The 13,091-nt window shown below is 43.1% G+C and overlaps 2 pseudogenes across 2 annotated transcripts in view; both read right to left on the bottom strand.

Moving 5' to 3' along the window:
* LOC310854701 (myeloid-associated differentiation marker-like) overlaps positions 1 to 1,945 on the bottom strand; it is a 4,581-nt pseudogene extending 2,636 nt beyond the window's left edge. The window contains exon 1 of the transcript in view: positions 1,238 to 1,945. The product of the transcript in view is annotated as a myeloid-associated differentiation marker-like (transcript). The remainder of the gene's footprint in view (positions 1 to 1,237) is intronic.
* A 397-nt stretch (positions 1,946 to 2,342) lies between these two features.
* On the bottom strand, positions 2,343 to 12,939 carry LOC310854700 (protein smoothened-like; annotated as a pseudogene). Its single transcript, XR_014571040.1, has 11 exons — positions 12,890 to 12,939; positions 11,870 to 12,089; positions 11,075 to 11,127; positions 8,638 to 8,708; positions 7,988 to 8,080; positions 7,752 to 7,860; positions 6,889 to 7,074; positions 6,130 to 6,169; positions 5,770 to 5,878; positions 3,824 to 3,956; positions 2,343 to 3,299 (listed from the first exon to the last, which is right to left on the bottom strand). The product of XR_014571040.1 is annotated as a protein smoothened-like (transcript).
* Positions 12,940 to 13,091: the final 152 nt, after the last annotated feature.

Genomic DNA, 13,091 nt, shown 5'->3' with positions numbered 1-13,091 from the left:
AAAAATTAATAGCTGAGTTAATGTTACAATCTGCCATGTACAATACAATGCTCTTTACTCCCTAGTAGTTCTAGTATTTAATACACAAAGGCCAATTGAGTCCTTTACATGAGGCATAAACTAAATTAATTAAAATATTACAGCCCTTGCGAATATTCTTTTTAATTGAGGATTAATAACTGTAACTGCAACGTTCAAAGGCATTGGAAAGTTGCTTGAAGACAACTAAATTTACAATATATCAACTTTGTTACTGTCCACTGTATTCATATTTGGACTATTCAACTATAATATAGTCTCAAATCTGGCCTGTTTAAGAATATAAATTAGTTATTATATTCTAAAGGTCTTGAAGATTTGAAACAGATTATTTACCTGCAGCCCAGACATTCTCACAATGTCTTTACTTAAAATTGTCACATACTGTAGGAAGTCTTACTTATTTAGCCTAACTGCAGCAAATATTTGTTTCCTACTGCATCAAGTGGGCGAAGCTGTCTAGACGTGTACTGTACTGTACTGGACATTATGTTAATCCATGTTTGACATTTGCACTGCAAATATATCTGACTGAAAATGTTAGTCCTCGGACTTTCTTTCTTTTGAAAATCAACTGATGCTTACATGTTGACCAGTTAGGTCAGCACCCTTCATTTATTTTTGTGTGTTTTTACTTCAGTAACGTGATCCTGTTTGTGAAAAATGAATAAAATGCAAATCAAGAACAATAAAAGTTTAATATGAGAGACAGTATCCAAAGGTCTTCAAAGTTAATTAATCACATTGTTTAGCACCTAAATATATGTCAAATACTGCCTTTACAATACATTACCTTTATATAATACATTATAAGGGAAATGTGGTGAGTCAAGTCACGGCAAAGTTTATTAACAAAGCTAAAGTATTGAACAACTTAAATAATAAAATGATATCATATGAATATATACATGCATAAAAAATGGGAAGAAAACGATGACAAAGGACAATAAATTGTCTCAAAGGCAAGGTTAGGTTAGTTATTAGTGCTTCATAGCCACAGTGCAGTGAAAGCAAAGGCATGTTTCTCGTACATTTTATACAGCACTGTGGAACAACAGAAACTGACTTGATGGCTTCAATATCCAATACACAACACCCATGCACACTACAATGACATTATTTTGTTACGATGTCAGGTAAATGTCCTTGCATGCCAATTCTATTCCACTGATTTTAAAGTTAACAAAATAATACATACAGAATAATTACAGAGATTATCAGAAATGTAAACACAAAACGGTCCTGATTAAAGGGTAAACGGTTCCTCAATTTTTTGAGAATGTTAACAACTATGATCATCAGGATGATGGGGAGAGGGATAACATGCCGAAATGCACGCGATTAGACCTGGCATCCCATGATACCCAGTTAGTGATATGAAAATGATACAGCTTACAAAGGCTTCCATAACCTTCCAGAATCCAGGCAAAGCAGCCAGATAGGTCCCCTTTTTCTTTTTGCAGATTTTATCCCACAGCACCTCAACAAGGTAGGCCACGCCACACAGGAAAGCGAATGCGGTCTCCACCCAGGCATAGAAGCATGAGATGCAGAGGTAGAAGTTGGCGTAAATGATGGCGGCGGACAAGGTCATTAGGCTGTAGGTCATAGCCATGCCAGTGGTGAAGTCCGACCAGTCCATGCAAAACATGCTGAAGGGGATGTTGAGCTTGAACATTTCAACAATGGTAATGATGAGGGTCACGGTAGGACAGAAGGCCCAGGTGAACATAGCATAAATCCAGTAGCTGAAGCTGCTCGTAAATCTCAAGGCGCTCAGAACGAATATAACCACACTGAAGATGATCTGAAGCATGTGCAGGGTCCCTCTGACAGATATCAGGGAGGTTGGAGTAAACACTGCCTGAAACAGAGTCTGTTTGATAGTGTCCAGACATGATCCCATCTTCTTTTAAGTTGAGTGAGTGCCTCACCTTAGTTGTAGCTTCCCCAGGTGGCTGATAAGAGCTGGGTGGAATGGTGCGCCTTCAGGGTCCACTGTCTGTGGTGTTAGCAAACTGTAAATAACTTTATTTACAGTTTGCTAACACTTTGTCTATATTATAGACAATAACCATATTAGAAAAAAGGACTTGCAAGATGACTAATTAGTAATTTCTTACGCCAAGAGGACTTTAGCTGCCTTGTTTGTTTTTTGTCATCGTGGAGTTACTTTGTCTATGAAATGTTATTTTGGACAATGACAGAATATTAAAAAATATATATTTTTGTGAAGATATTTACAATATGATCTTTTAAGCTCTTCCCTTAAAAAAAAGCTAAAGAAAGAACATAATGGCCAATCTTGGTTCCATCTTGACCGTTTGGGTGCTACGGGAAACGCTGTGTAAGTATCCAGCACTTTTTCTTTTATAGCTTACAGGTCAATAAATCCATAAATCCGTCTCTTAAAAGTCATATAAAATATGTCATGGGGCATCACTGGCATAGCGGTTAACGCTAGGCCATATGTAGGCTCTAATGCAGCCTGACAGCAGGTTGCAGGTTCGATTCCCGAGCGATTTCTGTGTGTCACTCCCTGTCTCTCTCCCCGTTTCCTGTCTCTCTCTCTACTGTGTACTATCAATGAAGGCAGAAATGCCATCAAAAATATCTTTAGAAGTCTGAGTCGGCGTCCATTAGCTGTGCCTCCATCAGATTGGTCCTGGAGTGGATGGGACCGAACCCGACCCTTTGGCCAACACGGACCACCCTCCCCCCTGACCCAGAGCCCCCGGCGGTGGGCTCAGGCTCCCCGGGGTAGAGGAACGACGAGCCGGGCTGCCAGGACGGGCCGGGCGCTAAGGGTCGACACCGAGGTCCCAGGCACAGGTCCTCTGGACGATCACTGAAGGTCAGGGGGTTGGACAGGGCGCCGGGGAGGTCTTGGAGGTGGTGCTTCGGACGGCTCTGATGAGGAGGTGCGTAGGGGAAGCCCTGCTGATAGGAGGGGGGATGCGCGGGGGGTCGGGGATCCGTGTAGGACCCCGGCAGGTTGTCCTGCTCCAACTGCTGCTGCTGTTGTTCCCAGAGGCTGGCCACCAGGCTAGGGTGGCAGGGGAGTTTGGGCAGACGGGGCACGGAGCTGGGGGGCCCAAACTCGCGGCGCCGGTAGCCCTGGTGGTCCACTCCCTCCTCCGTCAAGGTGGGGCGCGCATGTTCCTTCTTTCTCTTCTTCTTCTTCTTCTTCCTCTTGATCATCTCCGGCGATATCTCGGCCTCCACCATCCAGAGCTTGTTCCGCTCCTCTGGGGGCGGCACTGTCAGAAGAATAAGAGAATTAAAATAAAATAAAAGAGCGATGGGTCTGCACGATGGCTGCACGAAGGCTGTCACGATTATGACATTTTACTTGACAATTAATTGTCATGCATATATAATTGTGATTGTGTGGCTTTTAGGCAGGGCAGATATGACACAAAAAAAATCAATACACAAACAAATGGCCAATGTGACGCGTTGTGAGCTTGTAGATCTGCTATATCCACTATTTCTGAAAATGTTTCAAGATGGACATTTCTCGACATGGAAAATAATGCAAAAAGAATTGCAATTATCTACAATAATTGCAAGTAGGTGATTATGTAATAATTGTGACAGGCCGGGGTCCATATTTTATCTTTGGCCTCTTTATAGGGCATACTTGATGGCGGACAGAGACATTTCAGAGACAAATATGACCAAACACACGGTGGAACATTTTGCTCTTGGCCCTTGGGAGTTAACGTAAGAGCAAAATGGATGCCAGGGGAGTGCAGTGGATGGCAGTGAACGTTCTTCTCACCCGGGGTTCCAGTAGGAGTGACAGAGTCCTGTGGCAGGATGGCGCCTCGCCTGGCCACCATCTTGGTCACATCATTGCACCCAGGCTGACGACATGTCGTTGGAAGGCTCGTTTAGGTCAAAATATATTCCAGCTACAAATGAAAAAAAACAGAGGCAGGCCACAGGAAAGCCCATTTAGAAACACTGAAGAGTAATTTGTTGTAAAGTGTACAGTTAATACAGTATACAGTTACTGATAGACAACAACAACACTACAGTGGAACAGTAATGAGGGAACTTTATAGGACAATAGTTGCATTACAATTTCTGACCACAAGGTGGAGCTATTGTTTACCATTGATCAAATAACTGAAGATACTTTTTTGAGTGGTGCAACCATAGGCCCTCATTGCGTACGCCAAAATATGGGTGCACGCCGAAATTACCGACATTTTCGGCATTTACCATTTCCGGCAAAGCTTGAAATTGAACTTGACAACGTTCAAAACTCACGTCTGCTCGGGAGCTGGCGTACGTTTTGTCCTCACCTGTTTTTCTGTCGTGGAGAAGCATTGTTTGACCAGCTGAGAGGCTGTCACAGGCATCTAAACATATATGTTTTCACTCCTAAAATGTATAAAACTAATAATAGCCTATTTTTGTAAAAGCATATGAAATATGAAATTGGTAGGATATTATCATATTTCCAAGTGTGCAAGCTTATTAAAATCGCGCAATTAAAAACAATCCTGCAAGTCATGCTTAAACAGTGTTTTGCATGAGCGCATACCGGTAGCCCCCCACTGCCTTGACGACATGATAGCCTATCTCTCATGCAGGCATCACTCACCCACAGGACTTTAATATCACAGCAGTGTGCACACGAATGGGTAAAATTAATATAGGCCAGCCCAGCCTACAAACTAATTTCATTCATGGCGATGCGATGTCGATGTGTCATGTAGGTGCGTGCGTGGACATGACAGCAAGGCAAGCGAGGTGAGAGGGAAACAGACAGGGTAGGCCTACAACTTTATTTAATTCATGCAGGTGTTCGTTCTTTATTTATTTAACAGGACACCAGTTAGTTGGGCTTGCAAGTTGCGTGTGCGTGCAGCGTGTGTGCGTCTGTGTGTGTGTGTGTGTGTGTGTGTGTATGAGAGAGGGGGGTGAGGCGGGCAGAAAGGCACGGTAACCATGGTTTCCAGATCGTATAATAGTGGTTCAGGTCGCAAAAACGAGGGCGAGGCTTGATTTCTTAGGGCGTGCCAGATCGATTTCAACCGTGACATTTATTAACGTCAGAACGAAATTAAGGAAGGATCAGCTGTTTGCGATCACTTTATAAATGCCGTGGCGACGTGGGTGTACTACGAAACCTGCACTCGAATCTGTGGCAGATTTTACACTCGATTGATAAATGAGGGCCCCATAGGGTGCAGCCACTCCAATGCCCAGCTTTGTCGTCCCTGTATCCCTATGTCCCTATGTATGTTTAGGGTACCAACAGGGGGTGCTGTTGCACCACTCACTTCAGACAGGTCTGATTATTATATATTTTTCCTATATACAGGTTTAATGTTTGTTTTTAGTTCAATGTTGTTTTTATGTTGTCAATGAAGGGAAAATGTAGGTCATCTTGTCCCCAACACAAACATTAAATGCCATTAACAATAAAGATAATTTAATGTTTGTTGTTTTACATCACCATTACATCACATCAACATGAGTTAGACTTTAATATATATATTGTTTTATACACTTGAAACGGGACAGTCTGCACAATGAGTACTTACTTTATGTACATGTTGATGCCAATACTTTACTCAAGTGCATTTTGAATTCAGGACTTTTACTTGTAACAGACTACTTTCATATTGCAGTATTGATACTTTTACTTCAGCAAAACAATTGAGTGCTTATGTTCCACCACTGGATCTTACATGCAAGCTCATATCCACTCACCCACGGGTCCGTCGTGTGACACGGTGTGCATGCTGAAGGACAGCTCCTTCTCGGGGTCTTTGTGCAGCTCCTTGCGCTTGGAGAAGGCTTTGGCGATCATCTTGCTTTTCTTAACCCATTCTGAACGGGCACCCATTTTGGTGTCAGCATCATGTTATGCTTTAGCTATTTAAAAATAGCAGATCTACAAGCTCATATCGCGCCACCGAGTGGCGCGATACGAGCTTGTAGGTCTGCTATTTTTGAAAAATCGAAGAGCGACTGACATTTTTAGAATCTGATCTCAGGTCAGAATGGGTTCATCAGACCAGTGTGTGTCCGGCGGAAACCTCGTATGAATCTGATCTCAGGTCAGAATGGGTTAATCCTCTTGGGCTCATCGTCACTGCGGCCAATGACCCTGCGATAAGGGACCACACGAAAACTCAATCAATCGGGTAATAACGCCTTGCCTAGCAACGGCCCTGTCAAAAATACATTTCAGCGATCCGGTTTTATATCATTAAAAAAAGACCCTATGACGTCCCCACACATCCTGGGCCTTCTACAGGTGTAATTATGAAGACATGTGCATACATCTTGAGCACTTAAACTGTTAATGTGAAGCAACATTTTGGCGTAAATGGATGTCCAGTTCGGGTTTAGATCCGTGTTTAAATGTTCTTGTGTGGATATTCAAAATGCATGAATGCTGCTCCAAATATAATATTATTTGAACGGAAGATTAGTAATAGACAGTGGCCAATCATAGGGAGAGTTCTAGGGCACATCAACATCAGCCTCTGTGATTGGCTGGGATGCCGGCACCGTCCACACAGGTTTTTGTTTTGAAGTTGCTCTGCTGCTGCTGGATTATTATGTTTCTGTTGGGAATTAAAAGCTAATCGTCTGATTGAGGAAAGACATCTCTGCCTCCGATTACCATGGCAGCAGCGTCAGCATCAACTAATGGGTTCGGTGGTCAGAAAAGAAGAAACGCTATATGGATGGACTGTCCATCCATACAGTATAACATTATCATTAGCACTGTTGCATTGGAGCGGCTGCACCACTCAATAACTCTACAGAAGCATTTTGCTAATGCTTGCTGCAACATGTTTAGTATGGTGTCCTTCTGACCTGCACCAGGTACGTTTCCAGATGAGGATGGTGGCTTTGGTCCACACCCAGGTGCTCATGGCGATGCCCGTCCCGAACATGGAGAACAGGTTGATCTTCTCCACCATCAGGCTGGGCCGGTTCTTGATGGTGCATTCTGGGATCGGCTTGTTGGTCTGGGAAGCGATCGTTACATTGGCCTCGCACCTGTTTGTTCAAAGCAAATTCAAAATCAGGGCCTGTCGTTCCAAACGAATTCAAAATCAGGACCCGTTGTTCATAAATTAATTTGAAATCAGGGTGTGTTGTTCAAAATGAATTTGTAATCAGTGTACTGATTAGTGTGAACCATGTGTAACATAGCCCTCACTCTCACTCTGAGCTCAGTATGAGGTTTATTATGCAGGTTTTGATGAATAAATAAGTATTTTTACTGGTTGGAGCAGGAAGGAGAGGTTGACATTTATGAGGTCAAATTAAATCCAACCAATGTCAACAGACTGGGGCTGAAGAGGGCTCCAGTGCAGACAGTGTTTGGGAGTCTTTGTGTGTGTAACGTGGAACTACACAGCAGGGTTACAATAGAGCAGGGGTCGTTGTTTTTTCCAGGCCAAGGACCCCTTAGCAGAGAGAGAGAGATGAAGCAGGGACCCCCACTACATATTGTATAAAATTGTGTTGTAGATCAAACTTTTCCATAGATTTCAAAAGTAGCACATAGACTTGTTTGACAGCACTACTGTCATCAGTGTTAGTAAACTTTGGCTCTCTACGTACTTTAGTATATCTTTTCCTCTCTACACCAAACCTCTTAACACAAAATTGCAGAAGATATTAGTATAATATAGTTTATCTATAATATTTAAGATGGTGTCAGGACTCACAATACATATTCTCTGAAACTTCTCTCCCATTCGGCCTGGTTGAAGAAGTCGTAGAAATGACAGCCGAATGTGATGAAGACAAAACCGAAGGCCAGGAATCCAAATATACCTGACAAGAAGGTAACTGAATGTTAAAACACTGCATTCTTCATAGCAAATGAAACTATTACCTACAAAAACACATGATTAGAAGACATGGGCGGTGTGTTTTCAAATGATTGATTAATAAATCATACCAAGTCTCAACATGGTCTCGTTGATCTTGCTGGCTGCCTTCTCACTCAGAAGGCCAGGATGGTTGCTCTTGATGGAGAACAAAGTCATCACTCCTGAAAAACACAAATGCAGATTATAACCAGTGTTATGGTTCCAAGTGACTTCCACTTGTTCCACGTGTAGGCATAGGAGTCAGCTAGGCTGATTTCTCTGCATTTCATCATCAATATAATTTTTACCTTTATTAGTAGTATAGTAAAAGTAGTAAAAATGCACATTAAAGTTGAGTACCTCAATATGCACAAACCAATACCAAAACCTTAGGAAATCTGAAGAGGGAAGAAATTCACCCACTGCTAACCAACCTCCTACTGTAACAATCTGAAACTAACTGTTTACATGTCTATGTACCAGTGCAACACTCTTTACATGTGTCATTTGTGTCGTATGTATTTGTCCATAGAGGCGTGCCCTGTAGGCCAGCTGTAAGCAGCGCTTAATTTGACACCGCAGCTATGATTGCGCCACGGGCAGCCTGCGCGGATTTGTCTGTGTAAATTGGGAGCTTGTACTGAAAATAATTTCACCCGCTCACACTTTTACACCTGTAAACTTGTGAGGTGACAATACATTTTAAAGTTTAAGTAAGGATTGTCAGTCAGTTACTCACCTCGGATGAGGAAGTAGCCACCGACAAGCAGCACCACCCCGATGGGAGCCAGAACCAAATTTACATCAGTACTAAACATCATGGCTCCTTTGAGAACCATCAGGGTCAAAACCCGCTCGGAGCCATGGATGAATTCGGACATACTGACTGCAATGAAAGCCAGAGACAACAAATGCTCTGAACTTCTTAAATGCAAGTCCATGCTAGCCAAGCGCTTCGACAGTAATCTCCAGACCAAACTGTGCAACCTAAAAACCCAGTGTAACAAGCTAAGAAACGGTGTAATTGCCATGACCAAATCTGCCAAATGTAACTTTATCAATGATAAAGCCGAGGAAATCAAAAACAATCCTCGGGAACTCTGGAAGTTACTAAACAACCAACTAGGCTGTGGTCAGAAACTAAAAACCAGGTTTACTAACATAAACATCAAATCGAATAACACCCTCATCACTGACAAGCTTGATGTAGCCAACCACCTGAACATCTTCTTTACAAACATTGCAACAAAGCTGGTTAGCAAACTGCCCTCCCACTCTGGGCGTTTTGGTGTAGAGCACATCAAAGCCTTCTACAAAAACCTTGGTGTTTGTAAAGATGATTTCAAAATGGCAATGGTAACAACCGAGGAGGTACTTAAAAAACTGAGTGCCCTCCAACCCCACAAGGCCACTGGCCATGACAATATCCCCTCCAAATTTCTCAGAGACTCAGCCTTTTCCATAGCTCCAGTCATCACCCACATAGTTAACCTCTCCATCAAACAGGGACAGGTCCCCCAAGATTTTAAACTGGCCAAAGTAACCCCCTTGTACAAAAAAGGGAGTAAATTAGAACCCGGCAACTACCGCCCTATTTCTATTCTAAGCTCCATCTCGAAAGTGATGGAAAAAATAGTCTATGAACAGGTTGAAAAGTATCTTGCCACTAATAAATTGCTGTACGAGTTCCAATCTGGTTTCAGAACATCCCACTCCACTGACACATGCCTCCTCTATTTGAGCGACCACATCAAACACGAGGTGGACGCTGGAAAATACTGCGGCATGGTCATGCTGGACCTCCAAAAGGCTTTTGATACCGTGAACCACTCCATATTGGTTAACAAGCTTAAAGCTATTGGTTTTGATAGCACATCAGTGAGCTGGATGCAATCCTACCTGGAGGGGAGAGAACAGATGGTGGAGGTGAACGGAACACTGTCCCCTCCCCTCCCAGTGAGCTGTGGCGTCCCACAAGGAAGCATACTAGGGCCTTTACTGTTCCTAATATATGTTAACGACATGACTTCAGCTTGTGACTGCAGCTTGTTCCTGTTCGCAGATGACTCAGCACTGCTGGTCTCGGACAGGAACAAACTGCAGGTTGAAAAGACCCTCAGCTCTGAACTCGGTAGAATCTGCACCTGGCTCGCTGATAACAAACTATCCTTACACCTGGGAAAAACTGAATCCATCCTCTTCGGATCAAATAGTAATCTCAGCAAGGCAGATGGCTTCTTGGTTAGAGTGGGTGACAATATTATCACACGAAAAGATCAAATTACCTACCTAGGTTCCATCCTGGAGGCCAATCTTTCCGGTGATAAGATGGCCACCAACGTAATCAAAAAAGTCAATCAAAGAACAAGATTCCTTTACAGGATCTCCTCACTGGTCAGCAAAAACACCTTGAAGACCTTAACAGGAGCCCTCGTACAAGGTTTCTTTGACTATGCATCCACCTCTTGGTACCACAGCACCTCAAAGGCCCTTAAAACAAGGCTCCAGACCTCCCAAAACAAACTGGTCAGGCTCCTACTAGGCTGGGATGGCTTAGGGTCGACGACAGAGTACAGCATCTTGCAATGGGTCTGGTCCACAAGATTCGATACACCACCAAGATACCCATGTACCTGTCTAAATACTTCCTTAATGTAAACGAAGTCCACACCCACAACACCAGAGGGAGTGCAACAAACCATGTACAACCCAGATTCGGCACAAACAAGGGACTAAATTATTTTCGCTCCTATGCCACCAAAATGTGGAACGCCCTACCAACAGTCATTAAGACATGTGAATCCCTTGACTCCTTCAAAACCACTCTCAAAGGGCACCTACGGATGGCTGCAATTCGAAACTGGCCTCTGTAAAATCTGAATCCCCCCCCCACCCCATTTCCCCTCACTGTATATGTATCTTTTCCCTTTTTGCTTCCTATATGATGAATTCCTGTTCTGTTCTTTAGCTACATAGAAGTGTCTATTTGTATGTCTCTAAATGTTTTGATGAATTGAACAATGTGGACCCTGTTGTAAACAAGTGTAATGCTTAATTGGGTCGTCCACTCACAGTTAACAGTCTTTGTATTGAGTTTGTGCTTAAAATGTACTGTAAATTCTACAAACTGTTAATAAATATTTCAATCAATCAATCAAACAAACCCGGCCCGTTAGTGATAGTTCTTGTAACCGACGAAACAAATCCCACTCACTGAGTCTCCATCCACCTACACAGGCGAACACACGTGGGTTAAAGCAGAATAAAATCTCACGACTAGACTGAAGAATCTTTTATGGCCAAGTCCTAATAATGTGCACTTTGTGAAACAGCGTGAATATATGCAACCATATATACATTTTATGCAACCACAGTAGCGATACAATGATCACAATATACATTTATGATGTTTTAGAAGTAATATTGTTCCTGCTGTTCTCCATACTGTACTGCCAACCAGTTGAATAAATCACAGATTGAGGCTTTAACCTTTGCTAAAATGAAATGGGAGGCGTCCTATCATCCGACAGAGCAGAACATTAAGGTTTTATGGAGGATGCTTCTGAACATATTGCTACTTTAGATGGAGCACTTCAAATTCAATAATCTTAATAATAATAACCGAAAATAGTCAGTATACAAGCTCTCAATGCGATTTGCGCCATGTTGCAAGCTTTTAGGTCTGCTATTTTCACTGCATTACATTTTTAAATTTAGGGAATTTCTTTGATAATTTTTTTGTTCATTCATGAATTAATTTTTGAAAATAGTTTCAATTTGTTTTCAACTCATAAAAATGTGTGAATTGTGGAAACCTTTAGAAAATCTTTCAGAAATAATAATTCATATAATAATATAATAATAAACATTTAGGAAACACAACTCACGGCCCACGAACATTGATCCGCTGCGACCCACAATTGGAGTCTCGATGACCCACTGTTTTTAGGAATCAGTGCTGGGAAACGTACCTCTGCGAGGGCCAGGATGGCCACGGTGAGGACAAAGGGGATGGACCAGGTGACCATGTGGAAATAGGAGGTCCGTCCAGACAGGGGCTGGTGGGTGGTGCCCAGGGCCTTGAAGGACGTGTGCCAGGCGTAGGTCAGCATGACGAACCAGATCACCTCCGACATCAAGGAGTAGTAGACGATGATGAAGATGGTGACACAGGACAGCGTCTCCGAGGACCTGCCAGAGGACAAGAGAAACCGACGAGACAAAAGTCACATTCATGTTAAGTGAGGGGCACCTTTTATTGAACCAAATGACGTCACACAAAGGTGTCACGGGGCGGAACACACAAAGCCAGACGTTGGAAGGCTAGCGCCCCTCAGAAATAACAGAACTTTTCCAAACAGGAGTTACAAAGTGCTGCACAACAATTTCCTTGCTTGCCACGGGTAGGGCTTTAGCCTAGGGCCCTAGGCATAGCCTAGGTGCTTGGATGGCAAAACCCTTAGTAACTACTAGGCGTGTTTTGGGAAGACATTCATATACTTTAATTGTCTATGAAAAGAATACCCTCCCACCCCCTCTTCCCCTCAAACCTGCACACCCCGAAATATGGAACCCCTCCAAGGCCCAGGCCCATATGACAGACAGATCAGACAGACAGCTGAAAGTGGTATTGAAGACATTATGGAAACACCACTTTACATGGCCCAATCAACAATTGAATGATGAAAAACAATGGATCCAAACTATCTAAAATCACGATTACACTCGCCTTGTCCACGCTACCACGAGGGTCTGCGTATGTCCGCGTATGTAGTTTATACTAGCATTTGGTGTTTGCAGAAGCACATGCGCTCCACATACGAGACAAACTTGTCGGAGAGGCTACTTCTGCCTGCAGACACTCTAATCTAAGCACATTGGGTTGTCTTTATGGGCTTTTAATCAGTCGTAATGATGCGGGTTGCCACGGATCTCCTCACACAAGAAACCTCTCCTCAAACCAGAGCAAACATGTTTCTGCTCAAGCAGACGTTTGCACGATCATAGAATCTGAGAGGCAAGCGGCGGTCTGAGTGGACATGAGCTAGTAATTGAGACAAACATTGTGATACGTTATTTTAAACTTTTGTCTCAATTACTATTATCCATCCATCTTCGACCGCTTGACCGTACTCGGACCTGGCGCAGTATTTTGGCCTGATGGTGGCACTACACTAGAGGATAGGTAGGAGG

This window comes from Protomyctophum parallelum (assembly GCF_964188405.1).
Source record: "Protomyctophum parallelum genome assembly, chromosome: 2".
Lineage (NCBI taxonomy): Eukaryota > Metazoa > Chordata > Actinopteri > Myctophiformes > Myctophidae > Protomyctophum > Protomyctophum parallelum.
Note: the sequence above shows the minus strand (reverse complement) of the source record. Positions and strands in the feature narration are given on the sequence as shown.